The sequence below is a fragment of the Myotis lucifugus genome, unplaced genomic scaffold, assembly GCF_000147115.1.
Source record: "Myotis lucifugus unplaced genomic scaffold, Myoluc2.0 scaffold_2, whole genome shotgun sequence".
NCBI classification, from domain to species: domain Eukaryota; kingdom Metazoa; phylum Chordata; class Mammalia; order Chiroptera; family Vespertilionidae; genus Myotis; species Myotis lucifugus.
Window position 1 is genome coordinate 28792854 of NW_005871050.1, and position 12561 is coordinate 28805414.

A 12561-nucleotide genomic window follows, 5' to 3' on the forward strand; every position below is an offset into this window, starting at 1 on the left:
ATCTTGTATCCTGTGACTTTGATGAACTCACTTATTCTAGGAGTATTTTTGGAGATTTCTTAGGACTTTCAACATAGTCACCTGAAAATAGGGACAGTTTTTTTTCTTTCCAATCTAGATGTATTTCCCCCTCCACCTCCCAGTACTATGTTGGATAAGAGTGATGAGAGCAAGCATCAATGCTTTTTCCCAATCTTAGGGAAAAACATCTAGTTTCTCACCATTAAGTATGGTGTTAGCTGTAATTTCTTATACATGCTCTTTATAAAGTTTATGTTCCCCTCTATTCATATTTTTCTAAGAATTTTTTTTTTTTACCTTGACTAGGTGTTGAATTTTCTAAAATGCTTTTTCTTGCCCAGCTGGTGTGGCTCATTGAGCATGGACCCATGTACCAGGAGGTCTCCAGTTGCATTCCAGGTAAGGCTGGTTGAATTCCAGGTCAGGGCACATGCCCGATGTTGGACTCAATCCCCAGCAGGGGGCGTACAGGAGGCAGACTATGGATCGATGTTTCTATCTCTCCCTCTCCCTTCTTCTCTCTCTCTAAAAGAAAAAAAATCAATAAAAACATATTTTTTAAAAATGCTTTTTCTTCATTGGTTGATGATCATGTGGACTACATTGACTGATTTCCAAATATTATACTTACTTTGCATCCTGGTATAAATTTCACTTGATCATGGTATATAATCCTCTTAAAAGTGCTGAGTTATATTTGCTTATATTTTAAGGATTCTTGCACTCATGTTTAAAGAGGAAAATGTTCTGAAAGTTTTATTTTTTATATTATCTTTGGTTTTGGTTAGGATATAATACTGGCTTCATAAAATAAGTTTGTGTTTGTCCTCTTTTATTTTCTGAAAGAAATTCTTTAAGCATTTGGTAAAATTCTCCAGTGAAAGCATCTGGACCTGGAGATTTGTTTCTAGGAGTATTAATTTAACTGACCTGTGACTTTTGAAGTTTTACCGTTACACATCAATATACAACAAAACAAACTTTTGATTATTATAGGTATTACAGAGAACCCAGCATCCTTTCTTGGGACTCATGGGTAGAGAATAGATCCTTTCCTAGTTATAGGGCTACTCAAATTATCTATGTTGTATTAGTGAGTTGTGGTAGTTTGTGTTTTTTGAGGAGTTTGTCAATTTCTTCTAAATTATTAAATTGTAGGCATAGTATTCTTTTGATGTCTGGTGTGTTGTGATATCCTGTTTCATTCCTGTTACTGGTAATTTGTATCTTCTCTCTTTTTCTCTTACTAGGGGTTAGTTAGTTTTATTGATTTTCCCCCCAAGAATCAACTCTTTGTCTCACTGATTTTTTTCTATTGTTTATGTTTCCCATTTCATTTATTTCTGCTCTTTATTATTTTCATTCTTCTGCTCGCTTTGGATTTATTCTGCTCTTTTATTAGGTTCTTCAGGTGTGAGCTTAGATTATTGATTGGAAACTTTTTTAAAATTTTCATTGAGATATAATTGACACATAACATTATATTAGTTTCAGGTATAAAACATAACAATTCACCCTAGCTGGTTTGGCTCAGTGGATGGAGCGTCAGCCTGCGGACTGAAGGGTCCCAGGTTTGATTCCGGTCAAGGGCAGGTACATCACCAGCAGGGGGTGTGCAGGAGGCAGCTGATCGATGTTTCTCTCTCATCGATGTTTCTAACTATCTCTCTCCCTTCCTCTCTGTAAAAAGTCAATAAAATATATTTTTAAAAAACATAACGATTCATTATTTGTATATATTGTGAAATGATCACCACAATAAGTGTAACATCATCATCACACATAGTTATAAATTTTGTTCTTGTGATGAGAATTTAGGATCTACTTTCTTAGCAATTTTCAAATATATAATACAGAATTGTTAAATATAGTCACCATGCTGTACATCCATCTTCATTTCTAATGTGTACATTTACTGCTATGAAGTTTCCCTGCTAGCACTACTTTAACTATATCGCACAAATTTTGATATGATATATTTTCATTTTCATTCAATTCATTGTATTTTTTTAAATTTCCCTTGAGAATTCCTCTTTTATCCATGGGTTATTTAGATGTGCTTAATTTACAAATGTTTAGAGATTTTCCTGTTATTTTCTGTTACTGATTTCTAGTTTGATTCTATTGTAGTTGGAGACCACACTCTATATTATTTTTATTCTTTTAATTATTTGAGGCTTGTTTTGTGGCCCAGGATAAGGTCTATCTTGGTATATGTTCCACGGACACTTGAAAAGCATGTGTATTTTGCTTTATTAGTTGTATTCTATAAATGTCAATTGGATTCTGATGATTAATGGTTTCACTAAGTTCTTCTATGCTTTTGCTGATTTACTGTCTAGATCGGTGGTTCCCAACCTTTTTTTGGCCATGCCACACCTAAGCATCTCTAAAATCCTGATGCCCCCCCCCATGTGACATATAATTCTTACTATGCAAAAAGTGAACTTCTATTCATGTAGAGGAAGCCTAAAAGGCCATTAACCTGGTCTAAACAAGCTTCCAAAGAACATGGAATCCATGAAAGAGAAAAATAACAGAACAAAAGGACAATTAAAGTACTGAGGAAGCAATCACTAACAAATTGTTTAAAAAATAATATGAAATGATATGAAAAAATAGCAAAATTTCAAAACATGGACAACTGAAATGCATAAATATGCCACAATATATATTTATATACTGTATATGAAGCCCCTAGAACCATAGGAAATGCAAAAAATTCACTGTTAATAACTCATTCTCGAACTTTACCCTTAAAAATCAAATTGCTCTCCTGTGGGGCGTGTGCCCCACGTTGGGAACCACTGGTCTAGATGTTCTATCAGTTGGTAAGAGAGTGGTGTTGTAGTCTAAAAATAGTGGATTTTTCTATTTTCACTTTCAGTGTGAATATATATATACCTCACCCGAGGATATTTTCCCATTGATTTTTAGAGAAGTGGAAGAGAGAGGGGAAAGACAGAAATATCAATGTGAGAGAAACGCAGTGATTGGTTGCCTCCTACAAGTACCCCAACTAGGGCCTGGGCTGGGAGGAACCTGCAACCGAGGTATGTGTCCTTGACTGGAATCGAACTTGGGACCCTTTGGTCCACAGGCCGACGCTCTATCCACTGAGCCAAAGCAGCTAGGGCTGATCACATATTTTGAAGCTCTGTTGTTTGGTACTAAGATTTCTTGGGGAATCCTTTATGTAATATCATTATGTAACAACCCTCTCTGTCTTTGGTAATTTTCTTCACCCTGAAGTTTATCCATTCCTACATTTTTTGGTTAACATTGCATGATAAATGTTTCCATCTTTTAACTCTAAACTGCCTCTCTCATTATTTTTGTATTATATGTGTGTGTGTGTATTTTATTGTTGATAGTATTACAGATGTCTCCTATTTTCTCCCCCTTAACTCCCCCTCCTCTGAGCCCCTACCACTCTCCCAGGTTTTCACCAACCTATTGCCTGTGTCCATGGGTTATGCATAAAAGTATATAAGTTCTTTAGTTTATCTCTTCTCATCCCCCCAATCCCCACCTTGAGGTATGTTAGTCTGTTCCATGACTTCATGCTTCAGGTCTTATTTTGTTGGTCAATTCATTTTGTTCATTAGGTTCCACAAATAAGTGAGATCATGTGATATTTGTCTATCTCAGATTGGCTTTTTTTCATGTAGCATAGGAGTCTCCAGGTCCATCTTTGCTGTCTCAGAGGGTAAGAGATCTTTTTTTTTTTTTTTACAGCTGCATAGTATTCAATTGTGAAAATGTACCACAGTTTTTTATCCATTCAACTACTGATGGACACTTGGGCTGTTTCCAAATCTTAGCTATTATAAATAATGCTGCTATAAACATAGGGGTGGCATATATTCTTTATGATTGGTGTTTCAGGGTTTTTAGGACATATTCCCAGGAGTGGAATTGCTGGGTTAAACAGAAGTCCCATTTTAAATTTTTTGAGGAAACTCCATACTGTTTTCCAAAGTGGCTGCACCAATCTGCATTACCACCAGCAGTTTACTAGGGTTCCCTTTTCTCCACATCCTTGCCAGCACTTGATTGTTGATTTTTTTATGATAGCCATTCTGACAGGTATGAGGTGATATTTCATTGTGGTTTTAATATGTATTTCTCTGATGATTAGTGACTTTGAAAATTTTTTCATGTCTCTTGCCATTTATATGTCCTCTTTGGAGAAATGCCTATTGAGTTCCTCTGCCCATTTTTTTAATTGGATTGTTTGTCTTCATTTTGTTGAGTTATATGAGTAGTTTATATATATTTTGGAGATTAACCCTTATCAGATATATCATTGGCAAATATGTTCTACCATACAGTGGGTTCCCTTTTCATTTTGATGGTGGTTTCTTTTGCTGTACAGAAGCTTTTTTATTTTTATGTAGTCCCATTTCTTTATTGTTTCCTTTGTTTCTCTAGCCCTAGGAGATGTATTGGCAAAAATTCTGCTACGTGAGATGTCTGAGACTTTATTGCCTATTTTTTTCTCTAAGATTTTTATGGTTTCATGCCTTACATTTAAGCCTTTTATACATTTTGAGTTTATTCTTGTATATGGTGTAAGTTGGTGGTCTATTTTAATCTTTTTGCATGTGTCTGTCCAGTTTTCCCAACACAATTTGTTGAAGAGACTGTCTTTACTCCATTGTATGTTCTTGCCTCCTTTGTCAAATATTAATTAACCATGATGGTGTGGGTCAATTTCTGGGATCTCCATTCTGATCCATTGGTCTATGCCTGTTCTTGTGCCAGTACAGGCTATTTTGGTTATAATGGCTTTGTAAGTTTGATATCTGGTATTATAATCCTTCCAACTTTGTTATTCTTTCTCAAGATTGCTGTGGCTATTTGGGTTCTTTTATGGTTCCATATAAATTTTTGGAGTATTTGTTCTAGTTGTGTGAAGTATGCCATTGATATTTTAATAGGGATTGCATTGAATCTATAGATTGCTTTAGGTAGTATAGACATTTTAATGATGTTAATTCTTCCAATTCATGAACATGGTATATGCTTCCATTTGTTTGCATCTTCCTGTATTTCTTGTTTCAATGTTCTATAGTTTTCCAAGTACATATCTTTTACCTCCTTGTTAGGTTTATTCCTAAGTATCTTATTTTGTTGTTGTTGTTGTTGTTACAACAGTAAATGTTTTTTTTCTTTTTAATTTCTCTTTCTAAGAGTTCATTATTGGTGTATAAAAATGCCATCCATTTCTGGATGTTGATTTTGTATACTGCTACTTTGCCAAATTCATTTATTAAGTCTAGTAATTTCCTGGTGGAGTCTTTAGGGTTTTCTATCTACAAAATCATGTCATCTGTGAATAATGAGAGTTTTACTTCCCCCTTTCCAATTTGGATGCTTTTTACCTCTTCTTGTCTGATTTCTATGGTTAGGACTTCCAGTACTATGTTTAATAGGAGTGGTGAAAGTGGACATACTTATATTGCTCCTGTTCTTAAGGGAAACGCTTTTAGTTTTTGCCCATTGAATATTATGTTTTCTTTAGGTTTGTAATATATGGCCTCTATTATCTTGAGGTATGTTCCCTCTGTTCCTATTTTACTGAGAGTTTTTATCAAAAAAGGTGCTGGATTTTATCAATGCTTTTTCTGCATCTATTGATACGATCATGTTATTTTATCTTTCATTTTGTTTATGTGATGTATCACATTTATTGATTTGTGAACATTGTACTAGCCTTGCATCCCCGGAATAAATCCCACATGATCATGGTGTATGATCTTTTTAATTTATTGCTGGATCTGATTTGCTAATATTTTGTTGAGGGTTTTGGCATCTGAGTTCATCAGGGATAGTGGCCTGTAATTTTCTTTCTCTGACCTGTCTTATCTGGTTTTGGAATTAGGATAATTCTGGCTCCGTAAAAAGAGCTTGGAAGTGTTCCTTCCTCTTGGATTCTTTGGAATAGTTTGAGGAGGTAGGTGTTAGTTGTTCTTTGAAAGTATAGTATAACTCCCTTGTGAAGCCATCTGGACCAGAGCTTTTGTTTGCTGGGAGTTTTCAAATTACTGCTTCTATTTCCTCAGTTGTTATTAACCTATTCAGGTTTTCTGATTCTTCCTGATTGAGTTTTGGAAGATTGTATGTTTCTAGAAATTTGTCCATTTCACCTAGGTTGTACAGTTTATTGGCATATACGTAGTTGTTCATAGTATTTGCTTACAATCCTTTGTATTTCTGTTGTGTCCACTGTTATATCACCTCTTTCATCTCTGATTTTATTTATTTGGGTTCTCTCTCTTTGTTTCTTGATGAGTCTGACTAGTGGTTCATCAATCTTGTTTATCATCTTTTCAAAGAATCAGCTCTTGGATTCATTGATTTTTTTGTACTTTTTTTAGACGCTACGTCATTTATTTCTGCTCTGATCTTTATTATTTCCTTCCTTCTACTTCCTCTGGGCTTGCCTTCCTGTTCTCTTTCTAATTCATTGAGTTGTAGGTTTAGATAGTTTATTAGTGCTTTTTCTTGTTTCTTGAGTTAGGCCTGTAATGCTATGAACTTCCCTCTCAAGACTGCTTTCACTATGTCCTATATGTTTTGGGTTGTTGTGTGTTCATTTTCATTTGTTTTCAGGAAGTTTTTAATTTCTTTCTTGATCTCATTGGTAACCCATTCATTGTTTAATAATATGCTATATAGCCTCCATGTATTTGAGGTTTTTGAGTTTTTTTATTGTAGTTGGTTTCTAGTTTCATGCCATTGTGATCTAAGAAGATGCTTGACATGATTTCAATTTTTTTAAACTTGTAGACACCTGTTTTGCATCCTAACAAGTGGTCTATCTTTGAAAATGATTCATGTACACTTGAGAAGAATGTATATTCTGCAGCTTTGGGGTCAAATGTTCTATAACCATCATTTAAATCCATCTGATCCAGTGTGTCATTTATTTATTTTTTTTTTTTAATGTATTTTATTGATTTTTTACAGAGAGGAAGGGAGAGGGATAGAGAGTTAGAAACATCGATGAGGGAGAAACATCGATCAGCTGCCTCCTGCACACTCCCCACTGGGGATGTGCCCACAACCAAGGTACATGCCCTTGACCGGAATTGAACCCGGGACCCTTGAGTCCACAGGCCGATGCTCTATCCACTGAGCCAAACCGGTTAGGGCCAGTGTGTCATTTAGAGTCTCTATTTCCTCGTTAACTTTTTGTCTGGAAGATCTATCCAGTGAAGTTAGTGGGGTGTTAAAATCCCCTACTATTACTGTGTTGCTGTTGATATGTCCCTTAAAGTTCCCTAGGAATTTTTAAAAATATATTTAGGTGCTCCTATATTGGGTGTTTACCATGGTTATATCCTCTTGTTGGATCGATCCCTTTAGTAGTATGTAGTGGTCTTCTTTGTCTCTTGTTATGGCCTTTGTTTTAAAGTCTGTTTTGTGTGATATGAATATTGCTACCCCAGTTTTTTTTTCCCTTTTCATTTTCATGGAATTTTTTTTTCCATCCCTTACCTCTCATTCTCTGTATCTTTGGTTCTGAGGTTGATCTCTTGTAGACAGCAGGTATATGGGTCATGTTTTCTTATCCATTCAGTCACCCTGTGTCTTTTGACTGGACCATTTAATCAATTTAATGTAAGGTTATTTTTGGTAAGTATTTATATATTGCCATTTTTATTGTCTTTATGCCTATGATCTCCTCTCTTCTTGAAGCAGTCCCTTTAACATTTCTTGCATTGCTAGTTTGGTGGTAATGTACTCTTTACACTTGTTTTGTCTGGAAAGCTTTTTATTTCACCTTCAATTTTAAATGAAAACCTTGGTCTTTAATGCTTGGGACATTTTAATTATGACATGTCTAGGTGTAGATCTCTTTGGGTTCATCTTGATTGGGATGCTCTGTGCCTCCTGAACTTGTGTGACATTTTCTTTCACCACATTGGGGAAGTTTTCTGTCATTTCTTTAAACAGTTTCTCTGTTCCTTGCTCTCCTTCTTTCCCTTCTGGTATTCCTATAATGTGAATGTTGTTATGTTTCATGTTGTCCCAGAGCTGCCTTATTCTATCTTCCTGCTTTTTAATTTTTTTTCTATTTGCTTCTCTAAGTGGGTATTTATTTCTACCTTGTCTTACAAATTACTGATTCAATCCTCTGCCTCACCCAATCTACTTTTAATTCTTCTAGTGTGTTCTTTTTTATTTTATTTTTTTAAAATATATTTTATTGATTTTTTGCAGAGAGGAAGGGAGAGAGATAGAGAGTTAGAAACATTGATGAGAGAGAAACATCAATCAGCTGCCTCCTGCACATCTCCTACTGGGGATTGTGCCTGCAACCCAGGTACATGCCCTTGACCGGAATCAAACCTGGGACCTTTCAGTCCGCAGGCCAATGCTCTATCCACTGAGCCAAACCGGTTTCGGCATGTTCTTTTTTAAATATATATTTTTTTATTGATTTCAGAGAGGAAGGGAGAGGGAGAGAGAGAGAAACATCAATGAGAATCATTGATTGGCTTCCTCCTGCACGCCCACCACTGGGGATTGAACCCGAAACCTGGGCCTGTGCCCTTGACCAGAATCAAACCCAGGACCAATTCTCTATCCACTAAGCCCAACCACTTAGGGCCCTTCTAATGTGTTATTGATGTCAAATATGTTATTCTTCATTTCTGTCTGGTTCTGGTTCATGGTTTCTTTTTCCTTTTTCATGCTGCTATAGTTCTCATTGAGTTCTTTGTAATTTGCACTAAGCTCCTTAAGCACCTTTATAGCTATTGCTTTGAACTCTATGTGTGATAGGTTGTTTGCCTCCATTTCATTTAGTTCTTTTTCTGGGGATTCCTTCTTTTATTTCATTTGGGGGTTGTTTCTTTGTCTCACAATTTTAGCTGTCTTTTTGTATTTGCTCTTTTGTATTAGATAGTACTGTTATGCTTCCCAGTCTTTGTGGGATGACCTTATGTAGAAAGGTCTTGAAGGGTCCAGTGGTGCAGTCGCTTTGATCTCCTGAGCTGGATGCTCTAGGAATGCCCCTCGTGTGTGCTATTTGGGCTTTCCTGTTGTAATTTGGACTTCATTGTTAATGTCCCATTCATGGGAGGGATCTCCCCTACAACTTGCTGCCAGTGAGGCTCAACACCAATATCATTATCCCAGCTGTTATACAGGTGCTGATATAACAGAACAAGACATAACAGGACCCAACAAAAAACACCACGAAAATCAAGCTACACAATGCAACAGCAACAGGAAAACTAAGAAGGAAAAAGAAAGCAAAGAAAAGAAAAAATAAAAAGATTACTAAAAGACACACCACGAAAGAGTTAGAGGGGATATAAATAAAAATGGAGAAAGAAGAAAGCAGCAGAAATGGCTATATTGAAGCAAGGAGGAAGTTAATAGAACTAGTATAGGAAGAAAAAAGAAAACAAAGTAAATGAAATAATAGTAATGAATTTAAAATGTAGAAATAATGGATGTATTCAGATATAGATGGAAAAAGTAAAACAGAAAAAAAGAGAAAACAAAATAAGAAAAAAATTCATAATAAAAAGAGACAAAGGTAGAATAGAATCAAAGGAAAGAGAGAAATTAGAGATACGCAAGAAAAAAGAGAAAACAGGAAATAAGGGAGGGAATACAAACAAATAATAACAAAAACAAAAAAGCCACACACACACACACACACACACACACACACACACACACACAAAAGAACAAAACTGCACACATTCACACATTCTAAAACCTTTGGGTCTGGTGTTTGTGGAGCTCACTGGATTTTGCTCTGATGTTGCTGAGTCTTGTCCCTTGGTGTGTCTATCCTGGGCCTCCTAGGAGTTTCTCTATACAGGCCAGTGTGAGTCACTATCCCTTTCTGGCCCTGGACAACCTGATTGAGGTCCGATAGGTTGAAGCCCCTAGTAGTCCAGTGGGTGGCGCCTCTTTAGCCTACAGGCTGGATCTGCCTTGAGTCTCATGCCTTGATTGTCCCTATTCTGAGCTTTTCTCCCTTCCTCCATGGAGTTGGGCTCTGCAGGGGTAGGTTGGTCTTACCCAGGATGGTTTGATCAGAATCGTTTTGGGGGTGGTGCAGTAGCTATTAGGAGGGGTGGGTGGGGCACTTCCTCTTTTTCTAATGCCTCAACTGTGCCTGGTTTGCTGGCACTTCCTCTTTGCCACCTACAGGGGCACAGATTTCCCACCCTAAGCTGTTCCCCCTTGCATTTGGTCACTGCAGGTCAGGTCAGAACAGTTGTTTTGACAGTGATAAAGAAGGCACCTCCTGCATTCCATTTGGGCAGGGCTGACCCTCCTTCCTGGTTCTACTGTCCAGTCCCCTTTCTCACCAGTACATGTTTCTCCAAGGAATAAAGGTTCTCCCAGATTCAATGTTGGGTGTGTCCTTCAGACCCCTCCAGTATAGGCTGGCTCTGAGCTCCACTGTGTGGCCCTTCCCACTCACTGGTCAAGAGGAGCTCCCCAGGCTACACTATGGCCCTGGACAACCTGATTGAGGTTGTGCTAGTGCTACTCTATCCAGGGACTTCAGCCCCAGATTTCCACTGCTGCACCCACTCCGCTGTTTCCACAGTCAGTGCCCTAGGGGCCTCCTCTCTCAGTCCCAGGCCCTCCCACCTCACCTACAGATCTGCAGTCTCTTTAGTCTCCACAGGTCCTCAGTTCTAATAGGTCCATGTCAGGAGAGGCTACATCCAACCGTGGGCAAACTACGGCCCGCGGGCCGGATCTGGCCCGTTTGAAATGAATAAAACTAAAAAAAAAAAAAAAAAGACCGTACCCTTTTATGTAATGATGTTACTTTGAATTTATATTAGTTCACACAAACACTCCATCCATGCTTTTGTTCCGGCCCTCCGGTCCAGTTTAAGAACCCATTGTGGCCCTCGAGTCAAAAAGTTTGCCCACCCCTGGGCTACACCCACCTCCCGGCCTTCAGCGCAGTTCTTGTTCCCTGCCCTGGTGGTGGACTGAGCAGCTAGGCTTTAGGGCGGCAGTGGCAGCACAGTAACAGTATCAGTGGGTGAGTATACAGCAGGGGCGAGAGTCCTGCCACGTCAGTGGTGGTCACACTGTGGTGGCACAGAATCCAGGCTGGGTCCCCATTGGACACACAGGTCAGGCTGGGTGCATGCCAGGCACATGAAGGTCCCGCCAGTGCCTACAGCATTCATGCAGGGTCTGGTTTGTGACCTATGTGGTTGCATGGGGATGGTGGCAGGGTGCACGTGGGTTTGGGCCAAGGCTGCAATGAGTCCAGGTCGTGGCGAGGCTTGGCGCCTAGCCGCTGCCACTCCCCGCAGCCTCCTCCCAAGGAGGACCTTGTAACCCCTTCAAGATGGTGTGCTCGCCAAGCTAGAGGTGCACCCAGGGAGTGGCTGTGGTGATAGCAGCAGCTACTTCTGGCAGTAGCTCAGGGCCCTGCAGGTGTCAGCTGCGGGTGCATGGAGTCACACAGATGTCAGCTACAGGAGTATGGGGTCCCACTGGTGTTAACTGTAGGCACAGAGTCCAGGCAGTGTCTGCGCAGGGCACGCACAATGTTTTGGGCTCAGTGTGCATGGGTCTGGGGTGGGGTGCCCGTGGGTTTGCACCTGGGCTTTGTGCTAGTCTGGGTGGTGTAAGACTGAGCACATAGCCACTGCTGCTCTCCACAGCCTCCTCTAAAGGAGGACCTTGTAAACCTTTCAAGATGGGGAGGTCTTGGGGCCAGAGCAGCGCCCTGGGCATGACTGTGGAGGTAGCAACATCTCTTTGCCCAAAAGAGCCAGAACCGCCTGACCCCGAGACTCCTGTACAATTGGACTGTCACACACACACACACACACACACACACACGTGCAGGTTCACACACTCGCCTTCTCACTCCCTCACTCACACTCTCTCCCTCACTCTGGTCCTGCTGGCTGCCATGTTGGAATCCTCCCTGTATATCTCTATCATAATTATCTTTTATTTAATTTGTGTATTTAAGCCATTTATATTTACTACTAGAGGCCCGGTACACAAAAATTTGTGCACTCAGGGGGGTCCCTCAGCCCGGCCTGTGCCCTCTCCCAGCATGGGACCCCTCGGGGGATGTCCACCTGCTGGCTTAGGCCCACTCCCCAGGGGATCGGGCCTAAGCTGGCAGTCAGACATCCCTCTGGCAGCCTGAGAGCCCTTGGGGGATGTCCACTTGCCAGCGGGGAGCAGGTCTAAGCTGCAGTCAGACATCTTTAGCACTGAGGAGGCGGGAGAGGCTCCTGCCATCACTGCTGTGCTGGCAGCCATCAGCCTGACTTGTGGCTGAACAGAACTCCCCCTGTGAGAGCGCACTGACCATGAGGGGGCAGCTCCTGCATTGAGCGTCTGCCTCCTGGTGGTCAGTGTGTCATAGTGACCAGTCATTCCCAGTCGTTCTGCTGTTAGGGTCAATTTGCATATTACCCTTTTATTATATAGGATAGAGGCCTGGTGCATGGGTGGTGGCTGGCTGGTTTGCCCTGAAGGGTGTCCTGGATCAGGGTGGGGGACCCACTG